The 6,007-nt window shown below is 36.8% G+C and overlaps 1 protein-coding gene across 5 annotated transcripts in view; it reads right to left on the minus strand.

The window, feature by feature from the left end:
• Positions 1-6,007, minus strand: part of Ralgps2 (Ral GEF with PH domain and SH3 binding motif 2) — a 148,873-nt gene that overhangs the window by 38,255 nt on the left and 104,611 nt on the right. The window lies entirely within an intron of this gene.

Here is a 6,007-nt window from a genome sequence, read left to right on the forward strand (position 1 = left end):
GAGGCTGAACTGGCTTTGCTTCTGACTAGCTGCATGATAAAGACATTTTTCCATTACCTATTTTTCATGTTTTATTACAATTAAGAAGTTAGCTGTAGCTAGCCCAGCCAGTGTCTCACATAAGAAAGTTTTATCTAATACTAGTCTTATACCCATATCTTCAGATGACCAATACTCTTACACTACTGGACTGAGTCCTAACTGCTGTACTTTGAAAATTATCAAAATCTGGTAGAAATATCTTAGGTTTAACGATCAACAACTGGATTTTTCCCCCCCTCTTTGGGACAGGGTCTCACTATGTAGTTTGCCTGACCTTGAACTCACTATGTAGCCCAGACTGGCCTGGACCTCACTGCAGTCCTTCTGTGTCAGCCTCCTGAGTGCCTGGATTACATGTCTCTGTACCATAATGCCCAACTAACAACTGTATTTTTCAATGTGACTATAAGTTAAATTTTTCTGTTCCTTTCATGTTTTTAACAAAATAAATATCATATTTCCCCAAATAATTTGGTTGTATTAGTCTCCATCATGGAAGGTCACTCACTTTAACATACTTCCCCATGATTTACCATTCATATGTCAAATGTGTAACACAATTATCGTAGGAGAAAAAAGAGTGTACTTTTCTACTTTTCACTTATTACCTGCTTTCATAGACGGTCAGGGATAATGGAACCAAAATGACATACCAGCGTCTCCTAGGTGAGCCCTAAGTTACTGCGTTCAGCCACTTACATCTTTACTCATTCAAATCTTACACATCCAGTTTGTTGTCTCATTTTCCCATAAGGTCAACACTGAACCTAACTACTGAATTTGATTCAGTTCTTGTCCAATTTTGTGACCAGAATTGTGCAAAGAATTAAGTTCATGAACCAAAGCACCACTGGATTCTTGAAGCCACCTATTCTAAATACATTTTTTCCTACGTCTTCAAATCAATCTACAGCATTAGTGTTTTTCATTTCCTCCAATCTCCGAGGAGCATCCTTCTCTTCTTTCCAAATCCAAATTGCAATACTGAGTGTAACTGCTACCACCTCTTCCCACACATCCACTATTGTCTCTACTCTCCTTCACCTCTCTCCTAGCGATTCCTTCTTAGAGCCAGTAGAAACATTTAAGTCTAACTACTTAGGAAAATGAAAAGCAGTCTTTCAAATCTGATTCTCTCAAGAGAGGACGCTTATCTACCTCCCTTCAATAAACACCTTGAAAGGGAACACAGGACAGCATACTTATTTGCTTTATCCTTTATTCTATTTTTACTCTAATATCTGATGAATATTAAAGTTTATAAGACCCTGAAATATCAAAACAAAAAAATAAAAACGGTACTAGATAGCCTGGCTCCAATGCATCCTTTGGCCCTTGTGAGCTATTTTACAAGTTGCAAAACTGGTAATAATACAAATCCATTCATTGGGTTTAACCGCTGAACTGTACTGCATCCTGGGCCCTGGCCATGTTTGCTATTTTCTAATTGTGTCTCCCTGAGCTGCCTAGGCTTACCTGCAATTTGTGATTCTTCTGTTTTATCATCTGAGTAGCTAGAATTATTGTATAGCTTTGCTCTGCTGTGCCTGACCTTGTATTCCTAACAGGAATACGAATTCTTGATTTTAACAATGCCAATGAATTATATCTAGTGGGATACAACAAGACTGCCTGCCCTGTGGATGCTGACAAATTTAGCAACTACTTGTGAATTCATTTCAACACTTCTAATGACTTCTATGTATGTTACTTTGAATTATCCCTTGAAGTAAATGGTTGTATCTTCCCAATTCCCCCCTATACATTTAATGATTTAAATAAAATCTTTGGACACACACTGATTTTGTATTTGGATAAGAACTATTAATTCATCTTTAAGAAATTATCATTTTATACATGTAACATCTGTTATCAGTATTTGTGAAAAACCAGTCAATTTAAAAACTGCAGTCTCCCTAAGGAGAGCTAAAAAGATTCTTCAAGGAAAGGGCATCAGGGATGTCTGTACATGTACATGAATAATATTAGTACAAGGTGACATTAAAAGTAACAGAACAAGTTAAAGGGAAGTTTTACAAAAGTTCTTTGAAGGAAATGTCACTGCCTGCTGATGAGATCAACAAAGGCTTCCAAGGCAGAAAATAGATTTCAGCTGGGCACTTTATGTCCCAATTCTTGCCATTCTTCCACTACCACTATTTATAACTATGCTGTTCCAAATGATAGCCATTGCCACCTGTGACGATTTCTAATGTGTTTATTCTGAATTTGTGTTTAAATAAGTTAATAAAACACTATAACATCATTATTACTATTATATTATGTTTGTTCCTTCCAGAAATAACCACCGTTCTGAATTTTAAGATTCTCTTTCCCCCAAAGACATGGTTGTATCTCTGGATAATCTATTATTTATTTTTAAGTTTTAAAAAATTATATTTTATATGTATGACTAAATGGAGTAATATCTATAGTTAGAAAAATATCTAGTATATTCTAAGTGATTTATAAGCGTTTATTAAATACATTTTAAAAAATATGGTTTTCTGCAAAATAGTTAACACAGGACAAAAAAAGGGAAGTATCCACTAAGCACTGCTGGTAATTAACTGAGTAAATTGTGAGTAAAGAAAACACAATATTGCTTTGTTTCACTATTTTGTTATAATTTTGTTTCTGCTGTTAAATACAGCAGTAATTCCTTAAGAATTATTCCTTGAGAATATTGTCAAGATTATATCACAATTTACTCATTTGATCTGACAAACTTTTGAGTTACTTCCTTACTCCATGTTACTATAGACATTCTTGTACTTGTCTCCTACTGTATACTATCTATGCAAACTTCCCTTAGGACACACGCACTTGGACCAAACTGCCAAGGTTTTAAGATACATTAATATTCAACTTTACAAAATAGTGCCCATACTGCTTTTTAAAGTTTTATCAATTCACATTCCACTGGCAACATATGTCTCTGACCCGTATTTGTTCTATTTTGGCATTATTACATTTTTGCCAATCTTACTACATAATATCTTTCTTAGTAATGAGTTTTGTCCATTTTTTATCTCTTACTGATTTCTAATTTTTTGATATACTGAGGATACTAACCCATTTGTTAAACTGTATCCAGTCACTGTTCAACCCACTATTGTAAATACAAACTCCGTACCTAATATGCTGCTGAAAAAATTTTTTTTTAAATTTAGGGATCTTTGGAAAAAAGAGCCCATTAATCATTTTATTACAAGAAGTGGGTCAACACCTGAGATACTTCTAATGCAGTAGCGAGGCACAGGAAAACACATAAAAACAGACAGTAAACCCTGGCCTCATAAGGGAGGAGTTCTAGAGCACAGTTACAGGATAGGTGTTACAGAGATCCAAAAGTCAATGCTAGGTCACCAGAGAGTCTTTAGAAACACATTCCACAGAGTACAAAATTAGGTACAATCCTCATTCTACTTCCAATTTAGCTGTATAGAAAACCTGGCAATGCTAGTTGGTATTGATTATGTATTATCCTTAGGGGTTAAGTCTCACTATGTAGACCAGAATGGCCTCCAACTTAATGGTGGTTTTCCTGCCTCAGCATCCCAAGTGCTAGGATTAAGGGGCTGTAGCTTCACACTCAACTATGAGATTCCTATGGAGTTCCTCAACTTCAATAAAGAAAGTCACCTCAAACTACAGTTTATGGTGTCCCAAACACTATTAGAGCAGAATGGAAAGTAGGGCTATGGGGCTCAGGGCCTCCCAACAGGGCAACCCATCTCTCTGGGACACAAGAGCGCAGCAGCCAAGCCACTCACCAAGATGAGAAGACTGCGGTCCTGCGGCCTCTCCACACCACAGAGGGCATCCTGTACCTGCAGCACCTGGGGCTGTCGCACACAGCATCCACGGCTACTCTACAGGCCTGCGGCAGCACCCAGAGACAGTATCTGCTGCTGAATCTTACTTTCCAGAAGACATTATTGACCATTTCAATCTCTCGCCTCTCCCTTCTAATTTCTTTGCAAGGTTTTTGGTGGGACTGGTGATTAAACCCAGGGTGTCCACACAGTTATATTCCCAGTACTTCTTTAAAATTCTGAGACAGGGTCTCACAAAGTCCCAAGTTGCCCCAGTCGAGCCTGAACTTGCAATCCCACTGTCTCAGGCGCTTGCAGTACTGAGATTACAGGCATGTGCCTGCATACCTCACTGCTCTGCAGTATTACAGCCACTGACTTTTCCTGTTTGATCATATCTAGCCTTCCCCCCTTGATTTTTCTGTTTCCTCTCATTTCGTGGATGTTGGTATTCTTCATGGCCTAATATTAAAATTTAATTTCGAACACTTTCTCTATAGTATCTTAGTTCTGTAGCTTCAGCTGCTACCTAATTGCTGATGACTTTTCAGGACTCTCAACAGAAGTGAGCTCCTAACTTTCAATTTCAATTCAATTAGGCAAATCTACCGTTGCTTGTCCCTAAACACTTTCCATTCCAATTTCACATGTTGTTTAATGATAACATTAATTGTTCAAGTTAGGAAAACTCAAGCCTACTTAAATTAAAAAGTCCAGAGGGAAATTTACTAGCCCGTATTTCATGCAAATTAAACTATTAATGGCTACACCAAGACCACTGGATGATGAAATAATATGTAACAGAAACCAGAGGCTAAAAACTGGTAGTCCATCTGTCCCAATGTGGAGAATGGGAAAAGTCTGCATGACTCTCTTTTCTTGAAAAATCTAGCAACATTGCCTCATTTTTTAAGGCTAACATGTAGTACTGCCAAAAGGTGCAGATCCCTTTAAATTAACTCTAAGGGTGCCAGTTCATCAATACCTTCATTTTCTTCTCAAGTTCACATGATTTAATTATATAAAGGGCTTCATTTCTTGTTTTGAGTATCTTTATAAGAGCTTTAGTTTGTAACTCTTTGTATATGTATAAATTCAAAGAAACAATTTTTTTTCTTTAAATAAAGGATGTGAGTCTATAGGGCCTATGAGCAGGAGAAAAATAAATCCAGCTAGAACATAAGGTATGAAGGGGAGGAAGCCCAAAAGTGTTCTTTAGAGAAGCAGTATTCAGCTAATCCAAAGAATATGGTTAATACTTTCGTGTGAGGTTCAAACCCCAGTTGCACTGCTTACCACTTAAGTACTAAGCAAAGTTACTTAAAGATGCCTAAGTTTATGTTTTTCAGCTATTGAATTAATATTTCTTAATTTAACAAAATTCAATAGCATAATATTCAGTTCTTTATTAATTCCCTCGCTGGTCCCCTATTTTCATAGTAGAAGAAACAGGGTCAAAAGAACGCGAAGTGATTTGTCTAAGCTCACATTGTGAGGAGTCAGAGCGCTCTTGTTTTTCATTCAGTTTAGGGTTATGTTTGTTTTTTAAATGGCAAGACATCAACTAGTAACAAGAATGACCTTATTTGGACAAGAGAAGTCATTTTGTAGAACATGCTATTATGCAGTGTATCATCAGAATTCAAGACTAAAAAGCATTAAGTTTCTCAAAGAGCTTCACTTATTTTTGTTAATTATATGAAAGCAGTTTTACATGAAAGGAGTATACTGTAACATACAATGAAATCAAGATCTTGTCTTAAGTTTAAAATTTTCTGAAATAGCAATTTAAAATGTTTAAAACTTCTAGACTATAAAAAAACAACATTATTGAGGTTACTGCCTGACCAAGTACAGCTCTTGTTCTAAAACCAAACTCATTAGCCTGCCACTACTTCTAAAGTGAAGTTGAGTACTTATTTTCAGTATTCAATTTAAAAGCTCTCTGGCTAGCAGACTAAAATGTTTGTTTTCTAATTGCCTGCTGAACTGACAGTCTGTTTCCAGATGGTGCCCTTCCTTCAACCTGCACACAATCTCCCCTTGTTTGGAGCTATTCAACCTCCTGCTGATCCCACTCCCCCCCATCCCTATTTAAGGCGACAGAGAGGAAATCCTAAGCAGATTTCCCCCCTAGTCTCCAGCAA

This window comes from Cavia porcellus, unplaced genomic scaffold (genome assembly GCF_034190915.1).
Source record: "Cavia porcellus strain 051 isolate PalLab524CR breed Dunkin Hartley unplaced genomic scaffold, mCavPor4.1 scaffold_29, whole genome shotgun sequence".
In the NCBI taxonomy this organism is placed as follows: Eukaryota; Metazoa; Chordata; class Mammalia; order Rodentia; family Caviidae; genus Cavia; species Cavia porcellus.